The sequence below is a fragment of the Lissotriton vulgaris genome, chromosome 10, assembly GCF_964263255.1.
Source record: "Lissotriton vulgaris chromosome 10, aLisVul1.2, whole genome shotgun sequence".
NCBI lineage: Eukaryota > Metazoa > Chordata > Amphibia > Caudata > Salamandridae > Lissotriton > Lissotriton vulgaris.
In genome coordinates this window covers 1,040,587,272-1,040,597,203 of record NC_141698.1, presented here as the reverse complement: position 1 = coordinate 1,040,597,203, position 9,932 = coordinate 1,040,587,272, and positions in this window count along the sequence as shown.

Sequence of the window (9,932 nt, the reverse complement as noted above, 5' to 3'; positions counted from 1 at the left end):
CAGAACAAGGAGAGAAACGAGAGAGAGAGAGAGAGAGTGAAAGACACACAGGACAGGAAGGACAAAACCCAGAGAGCGAGAGAGAGACGCAGAAGAGGAGGGAGACAGAAACACACAGAACGAGGAGGGAAACACCCCTGAGAGAGAGAAAAAGAGAGAAAGACACACAGGACAGGAAGGACAACAACCCAGAGAGAGAGAGAGAGACCCGGAAGGGGAGGGAGACAGAAACACATAGAACAAGGAGGGAAACGAGAGAGAGAACAGGAAGGGGAGGGTCACAGAGGGAGACATACGCGCACAGAACAAGGAGAGAAACAGCCCAGAGGGAGACACGAACACACACAACAGCAAGGGAAATAGAGAGGGAGACAAACACACAGAGAAGAGAGAGACAGGTGAGGAAGAGAAGCAGCTCAGTGGGAGACAAAGAGAGAGGAGAGAGACACCCCCGAGACACAGACACATAGAAGGGGGAGATTGAGGAGAGAAAGGGAAGCGTCACAGAGGGAGAGACATGCAAAAGAGAGAAACAGACATGCAGAAGAGGGAGACACCGCAGAGAGAGAGAGAGACAGACTTGTAGAAGAGGTAGACAGAGAGAGAGACACACAGAGGAGGGATGGAGAGAGCCCAGAAAGAGACAGAGAGGGGCCCCCGTGCCATTCTTGCGGCTGACGAACAGGATAGAGGGCACGTGGGCAGCTTGGGACACCGGTTCTCAACAGATGCACAAGAGCCTGGCACAGCTGTGGTGGGACCTCACCAGGGACCAGACCCAACTGTCTGCATTTAGGGCGCGGAACTAAAAGAGGTTTTACAATAGTCTGGTGTGTAACTGAACCTGCAGCACTGGAAAATGTGCCCTATGACACAGAGCCACTTTCTTCCCATGTTCTGCCAGTGCATTAACCCTCTGAGCTGGCTCACCCGCATGCTTTCTCTGTATCTCCGGGCCTGACTTCCTAGGCGTGTTCACCCCACTGTGTGTCCATGAAAGGGCCTCGCGCCACCTGGAACCATTCAAGGTGTCCTGTTGTATTTACTGCAAACGTGGGCCTCCGTTAATGCTCCAAGTACCAGAAAGTACAGCATAAAAGATCCTGCAAGAACTGTCTATACCTGCTGGGAAACATTGGAATCTACGTTTAGTGGTAGACTGTGGAAACCTCCAGTGCATGCTGGATGCTGTAGTTCAGCTGCTAGCAGCATCTCAAAGTACCCCAGGCTCCATTGGGCAGGGTGACTGGTTGAGAGAGGGTGGGGTGCTTCAGGCCCCCTCCCTGCAGGCACCACCGGCTCCAGCGCATGCAGCCGACCGAACCAGGCGGCGGCGGTGCCAAACCAAACAGAGCAAAGCTTAAAACAACTGGAAAACTCTTGAAACGTCGGGTTCAAGCCAGACTCAGCCACACACAGCAGGAAGTGGCACCTACCTGAGCCCCGGCGGAGATACAGAGGGAAGAAGCCACTGTATCTGCGGGTGGAACCCAGCACTACAGTATAGCGCCCACATGCCGAATGTAGCGCTCACATAGCTCCTTACCACAGCAACAAAGCGGCGCTGTAGCTTGTGTACAGCGCCTTCCTGCAGTATAGCGCTCACGCGGCTCCTTCCTGATACAGGTGCAGGGGTCGCTACAGCGATATAGCGCCCACACTCCGGGAATAGCGTTTAAGTAGCTCGTTCCTCCAGAAACGTCATGCGGGCCCCCGCTACACAGCGGCTGTAGTGAGCACACTAACCTCTCAGCAGGTATAGCACCTACACTCCAGATCTAGCACTCGGAGAGCTCCTTCCTGCCGATGAAAGCACGAGGGAACAGGGGGCAGAAGGAAACGTGCCTGTAGTGGCAGCGAGGCTGTTCCTGCAGGCTGCCAACAACAACAACAAACAAGCATTTACAATGCAATGTTCTCGGCAATATTATAGATAGAGCTATTGGCATTGCTTTTTTTTTCTTTTTTTTTTCCCTAAGTAAATGTTATTGTCATTTCTATTGTCAATAGCTTAAGTGTTTGCATATGTATTATATATTGCATTAGACATATTGCATTAGCAGAGAGAGAGTGAGGTAGCGCCAACTCCCTTTCAGGGCGCCAACAGACTGGAGAGAAAATGGTGAATACTATTGAACATGCTATTTTGTGGATGTGCACAGACCCACAGGACGTTCCAACCCTGCTTCCAGCCCTTATATGTAAACTGTCTGAAAGGTGTCTAAATAACTGAATTGCTATCCATTCATAAAATGTACAAAAAAAGTTACCTCACGCATAATCAGAAAGGCTATCGGGGCTCATAGATGAGAACACTGCCATATGTCTCAACTACACATCAGTTATGTAGTTGAGACATATGGAAGTCATAACAAAAGGGATAAGTGGACTTTTTTGTTTACAGAAAAGCAGATTTCTGAACATTCCGTCTCTTGCACAAGCAGGTATTTCATAAAATCCCACACCCCTGGTTTTAACTGTTCATGAGTAAGCTACTCTGAGGACAACCACCTAGATGTCACACAATGGTTTCTGACGGCTGTTGAACTAGCTTTATTGCCACTAGACTGAAGCAAATATAAAGTCCATGGTGAAATCTGAACTATGCAACCGTACGCAATTTGTAAGCGCTGTTTCCTTCTAGCCCACAGAACTTATGAGAACCCACAATATGACATTTCAGCTTTTTATGGAAGGGGCGGAGGTAGACTGCACCTGGAAGAATTAGACAAACATCTGGTGCAAAGAGGTGGTACGGGCAACACCGGCTACCAAGGAAGATGTTAGCATACTTTATGATAATTTCAATTTGATTCCAAAGCCAAGAATGAAAAGTCAAACAACGGCAACCTTGAAGACTTGATGTCAAAAATGACAAGAATGATGACCGTGCGATGGGGGGTGAGGGGGGGGGGGGGGAGATCGGGGCTGGAGGAGGGGGGGAGTTTGGGCAGTCCAATGTTTACCCTTACTTCTGTATTTGTTGAATGGTTCTTTAAGTAGAAAATTGGATTGTGCTCTATTTTCTGAAGCCTTAATGTCCTGCAGCTACCTCTGGGGTACAGAGGCCTGCATATTGTGTACAATCTTCAATAAAAAAAATGTTTTAAAAAAAAAAGGTTTTGATTTTTCTGGCCATCGTCTCTTTATCCCAATTTGAACAGTCCAGAGGTGCAGTGCTACATCATTTGCTGAGGACTCGGAAGAAATGGATACCCATTTCCTCGCTTTTTTTATGTCCAGTTCTATTAACCCCTTAACTATATCAAATGTTTTAGACAGGCTAATGCGCATAAAGCAAAAACAATCCTTGATCTTTCACTACATGTCCCTGTGAAGCCCAGAAGTAACTCTTAACAAAGTCTCCAGAGCTCAGCTGGCCGTCCAGTGTTCTGACAACCCTGCAGCTACTGAAACACTCAGTGACTCTGTTCTCCTCCAGTTTAGTAACTCGTAACTTTGCAATGCCAATCTCGCTCTGTTACCAGCACAGCCTGGAGCTTGTGCCCTAAGAAACATTTAGACACCACTAGAGTTGGAAAGAGTCACAAGCATTTGGTTTTGCCAGAGATGCCCTATGTATTTTATTTAGAAAGTGATTAGGAAGGTATGAACTTAAAAAAAATATGGCAGGCTGTCAAGTAGGACTGAGTTGTTAGAATAAAAGTCTCTTCATTCATTTTTACAAAAGTATGTTGTTTTATTAAACAGTAATTCATGGAAAAACAACCTAAACGCACATCACCGCCCCGCCCCCTGATCCCCACCACCATCTGGGAAATTGTGACCACCAATCTCTTGTGTACCCACAGCTCCTAAAAATGCGTCAGCATCGCAAAACGCCTCAACTTTACCAATAGACCGTTATCACCAGATCAGCAAACTACACTCTGATGATCAGCACATCGTTCATCCTGCGTCAATAGCCCTTCAGCACTACCCTGCAGCTACTGAAACACTCAGTGACTCTGTTCTCCTCCAGTTTAGTAACTCGTAACTTTGCAATGCCAATCTCGCTCTGTTACCAGCACAGCCTGGAGCTTGTGCCCTAAGAAACATTTAGACACCACTAGAGTTGTAAAGAGTCACAAGCATTTGGTTTTGCCAGAGATGCCCTATGTATTTTATTTAGAAAGTGATTAGGAAGGTATGAACTTTAAAAAAATATGGCAGGCTGTCAAGTAGGACTGAGTTGTTTGAATAAAAGTCTCTTCATTCATTTTTACAAAAGTACGTTGTTTTATTAAACAGTAATTCATGGAAAAACAACCTAAATGCACATCACCTCCCCGCCCCCTGGTCCCCACCACCATCTGGGAAATTGTGACCACCAATCACTTGTGTGTGTACCCACAGCTCCTAAAAACGCGTCAGCATCGCAAAACGCCTCAACTTTACCAATAGACCGTTATCACCAGATCAGCAAACTACACTCTGATGATCAGCACATCGTTCGTCCTGCGTCAATAGCCCTTAAGCCTCCCACCTCGGCTCATTACTTGCCTCAGAATTCCCTTCAACAGCATTAACTGCGTTAGGACTAATTGGATTTGTTCCTTCTCCTCTCCCCATACCATGTGCATTTTACTGAGGAGAGCGGTGGGTGCCACGGATGACTGAAAACGGCATGCCAGGGAACGAATGACTGCTCGGGAACAAGGAAGTAGAAAAAGCGAAAACGAAACTTACCAGGAGACGCTGGCGCCGTGCGCAAGAGCAAATCGGCGTGTGGCCAGCTCTCCCATTCACAATGCTGTGCACGTGCACAGCTCTTGTCTCGTTTTTCCGGAGATTTTTGCCTGAAACGCTGACAATAGTTCTCTGGCGAGAACGCGCTTCGCTCGTTGCTAGCCGAGAACCAAAAATGGCGGCCACAAACGTCCGAAATTTTTGGAATCGGGGGCGTGTTTTTTGCGTTCTGAGTGACGGATGACGTCACAGGTACAAAGAACTCTAAAAACACGCCCCGAATCCGAAAGAGACGGGGCTTGAGGGGGCGTGGCCACGAGCCGAGCATGGCGGACGCGTTGTGAACTAGCTCCGTCCTTTGCCCGGAACACTAGCTAATTATCCTGATACCCTGAATCCTCCAATCACCCACTTCAGCCCCCTAAAGACGCAGTGAAAGTGGCAAACTAGCGACGACCAGCCACGAGTCCCGCAAATTATCTGGGGCCGAGAGCGAAGGACGGCACTGGTGAGGCCTAGGTTCCCGTGACGAGCCGCGGCCTAAATTTGGAAGGTGAGCCGGGCTAGACGAGGGCGGCCGGCGCTACGGCGCGAGGGAACCGGCGGAGGGGAGCACTGCCCTGACAAGCCGAAGAGACCGGAGTGACCGCGTCGGCACAGTGCATACTTGCACAATCTGTACACGAGCAGGGCGGCACGGGAGTGTCCCTTGGGCCGGAGCTGGAGACTCCCTGAAGGCAGACAGGCGCGGCACCCGGACCGCCACCACCGAAGGAATCGCGGCAGTGCAGACACCTTGTGTGAACCGCTGTGCATCGAGGACTGACCTGAGTGCTCCACCAGACGCCGCAGGGTGCGTACAGAACCTGAGTGAGCCCCGGGGCCAAGTCAGAGGGGGTGCTCGCTTCCACAGCCGGACCGAGGCAGAAGGCGCCATTTTGTGACTAACGCAAAAGCCTTCATTGCGCTACTGGGACTGAGGCGGCCTCGCAGCGCCCGAAGCAGAGTCTAAGGCCGGGGCATGGGTGAATGCATTGAGGCCACAACGCAGCGGTGAGCACCGTCGTAGTGTCACACAGAGTACAACACAGCAGAAAGGATCCACCACGTGCCTCCGAAATAATTGTTGATACTCCCTTCCCGAGACAAAGCACCAGAGGCGAAAAGTGGAGCAGCAACCCCTGCCTGTACACAATACAAATCCCTGGAGTGCTGTGCTTAGCGGTCACCCAACCCACCGACCGTTGTGACGTGCCGAGCCCCAACGGGGAGAGCTGCGACACACTCAGTGAGTACTGGACTGTAACACTAGTGGGACCTGGTAGCTGAACTAGACGTGCCCCTGGACTTGAGGGGCATATGCCTCCACGCAGATAAGTGTACTAGTGGGAGAGGCTGAGACTAAGGAGCAAACGGTAACCGAAGACACGCAATTCCCGCCTAGGCATCTAGTGTGCAAGTGGGATGCTGCCACCGCCACCCTGCAGACGAGAGCCATGGGGAAACACAGGGCCAAAGTGCAAGACCAGGGCACAAATGCGGACGTTCAGTCCACTGGATCAGAAGTTCAAGTTCAAGTTCCAAAATTGCTGACCTCCTCCAACATGGAAATCATACCACCGACGGGCAAGTGCACGCATGACGCTAAGCTGGACCTCATATTGGCCGAAATAAAGGCCTCAAGGGAGGTACTGGAGCTACGTATGGACAATATGGCCACTGGCTTGTCGCTCCTCAGGGCAGACCACAACAAGCTAGCCGAAAAGGTCTCAGAACATAAGCTCGCGCTCGACGACCTGTTACCGCAGCAGACGGACCACTCCACAAAAATTGAGAACCACTCCACAAAAATTGAGAACATGGAGAAACAGATTAAATTGCTCTGGAACAAGATGGACGACGCGGAAGGGCGGGCCCGCCGCAATAACGTGAGAATTTTGGGAATTCCGGAGCGAAGCGAAGGGAGGAACCCAACGCAGTTCGTCGAGGACTGGCTGAAGAAGATTGTCGGTCCGCAAGTCCTAACCCCGTTGTACAGTGTGGAAAGGGCACACAGAATGCCAGCAAGGCCGCCCAGGCCCGGTGCGCCACCGCGACCATTGATAGCACGCCTCCTACACTACAAGGACAGAGACTCAGTGCTGAGAGTGGCAAGAGAAAAAGCACCACTAAGGTATGAGGATAAGACCATCTCAGTATATCCAGATTTAACTCCGGCGGTGCAGAGAGCCAGATCGATATTCCTAGGAGTGAAGCGCAAACTGCGGGACAGAAACTTGAAGTATGCCCTACTGTTCCCTGCCCGCATCAAAATAATATACGAAAACAAGTCACATTTTTTTGATACCCCTGAGGAGGCAGCAGAGTGGATGGAGGTGGCTCTGACACCGCCGAATACGCAGGACCCGTTTGAAGAGGACCAAGGTGGAGGGCCTTCACACCAGGAGGAACACCAGCGGACTGACACGGGAGAAGAACACGCGAAAGAATCAGCGGCAAGCGGAGTGACAATGTCGGACCGATCTGGAAAGAAGATGAAAGTAGTCCAGCTGACGAAGGCTGCGCTGGCTGCACGCGACGCAAGAGGCAAATCGGACCTGGGCAGCAACTCGGGCACACACACGGAGGTGTCGGGCTCTGCAGATAGCTTGCAGCTCTTTCCCAAAATCACGGCACAAGTGCCAAACGAATTTTGAGTGCGTCCTTAGAAGACTCAAGCTGGTAATGTATGAAATTCCCGCAGGGGCGAGAGTGGGTTGACGGGGAATGGGGACACACTAGCTCAGGGCACGCTGTAGTACCACCAACAGGTCCCGGGCAGGTGTACGTGGACACCACCCCCCCAACGTATAGACATGTTCTGGTTTAACTCTTGCCCACATTGGGCAATAATGTTTGGACCTCAGGTTTTTTCACTTGGGGACCTTAAAGTTAGGGGGTTACACGTTCTGATGGCACTTGAGTCACTGCATATTCTACACATGGCCTTACTGGCACAAAGACTGATGGACACACCTACCACAGACAGAAATGGGGACTCTTAACACCTACAAAATATGCACCTGGAACGAGACATAGACTTTTGGCACAACTTAACCGGAGAGGTGTCATGATAGCTTGTCTCCAAGAAACTCATCTGAACAGTGCAGAGAGCGTAAAACTGCTCAAGAAATGGAAGGGACAGCTGTTTGCTACCTCTTATTCTGCATTCTCAATAGGGGCGGCTATATGGTTCAGGAACTCAGTGCCCTTTAAGATGGTGGAAAAGAGACTGGACACAGGAGGTAGATACGTATTTGTCCGTGGATTGTTGGATGGTTCCCCTGTTGTGCTTGGCAGTGTGTATGCACCGAACTCAGGCCAATCGGACTTCTTAACTAGCATAAATGTAGTGTTAGCAGACTGGGCAGAATACCAGTGGATTATAGGCGGGGATTTTAATGCAGTATTGGATATAGCACTAGACAGGTCACACCCACCTCTACAAGCCACTGAAAGTAGGAGACAGGCGGACACACTCGTGCAGTGGGCAGAGGAATGGGATTTAGCTGACACATGGTATTGCAAAAACTTGTTAAACAGAGAATACACTTTCTACTCCCCGCCCCATAGGCTACACACTAGAATAGACCGGGTTTTCTGTGCCAAGCCATTGCTGGAAGCGGTTATCACAGCGGAACATATGGGTAAGACCCTCTCTGACCATAACCCAGTGGAAGTCACACTGCAATGGGGTAGGGTCCCGACACCTATACCGACATGGCGCCTCACCACGGAAATCCTGGAAGACACTGTCTTTAAGACATCAATTGCAGATGCCATTACGACTTACTTCAGCATAAACACAGGTACTGCTAGCTCCCGGCAAGTAGAATGGGACGCCTTTAAGGTGTCAATCAGATGCGAGGCAATGGACACACGGGTGTGCATGAGACGTGATGTAATAGAAAGGCTCCGGGAGGTGGAGGGCCGCCTGGCCATGTTGGAAAGTGAAGCTGCAGGTACGAACTTACCCTTCAGGCCGTTACAGGAAGCACACATACGTCACGCTGAACTCCTGGAGGAACTGCGGGTGCTGGATTATAGGGAGTACACATGCAGGCAATACGCACAAGCAGAAAGATCAGGGCCCTTATTGGCCCGTATAGTGCGAGATGTCCCAGCACACATGCCCATACTAGAGGTTACTGACCAAGGGGGGTCCCCAGCCACGACACAAATAGACATTAACACTGCCTTTAGGGACTACTAAGGGATGCTGTATGGCCCACACGGCAACTCTCAGAAACGGCGTTTGAGGAGTTTATGGTCGGGCTGGACTTGCCGCGACTTGAGGACCATCAAGGGGAGGCCCTATCACGGTTGCGGAGGTTCGGCAGGCCATACGCGCGCTCCAACGGAATAAAACCCCTGGGACGGACGGCCTCCCAGCCGAGTTCTACGGGGCATATATTGACCTACTTGCCCCACGCCTCCATGCAGTGTACCAAGAAGCGCTACAAACCCAGAAACTGCCATGGTCGTCCCTACAGGCGCTGATAGTTTCACTCCTGAAATCGGGCAGAGACGGAATGTACTTAGCCAACTACAAGCCCCTGTCCTTACTAAATACGGATTATAAAATACTGAGTAAGATCCTTGCGACGAGACTGACTCAATACATCCCACAACTAATACACCCCGACCAGTGCGGTTTTGTACCTGGCAGGAGTACGGCTATGAACCTGCGAAGGCTCAGCCAACTCATGCTATGCGAACAGGCACATGAGGGAAAGGAGGGCTGTATTTCCCTAGACCTGAAGCAGGCATTTAACTCCCTCAGATGGGACTTCATGTTTGCGACGTTTGCGAAGTTTGGGATACCGCCCGAGTATGTTGCCTGGGTCAAGTTGTTGTACACCCAACCGACAGCCCGGGTACGCACGAACAGGTGCATCTCGGCACAGCTGGACATAGCGAAGGGAACCAGACAGGGATGCCCGCTGTCCCCGCTCTTGTTCATTCTGGCACTTGAGCCATTGCTCTGTAAACTTTGGAAATTGGCGCACCACCGGGGCATAAAGAGAGCCAAAACAGTCCATGTGGTGTCTGCATATGCAGACGATATCATTCTATACTTGCGGGATTTGAGAGGTGAACTAGATCCCATCCCCGAAATTTTTGAGGACTTCCGAGCTTTGTCGGGCTTCACTATTAGCGAGCCTAAGTCTTATGGGTTCTGCTTTAACGCCACTGGTGCGACT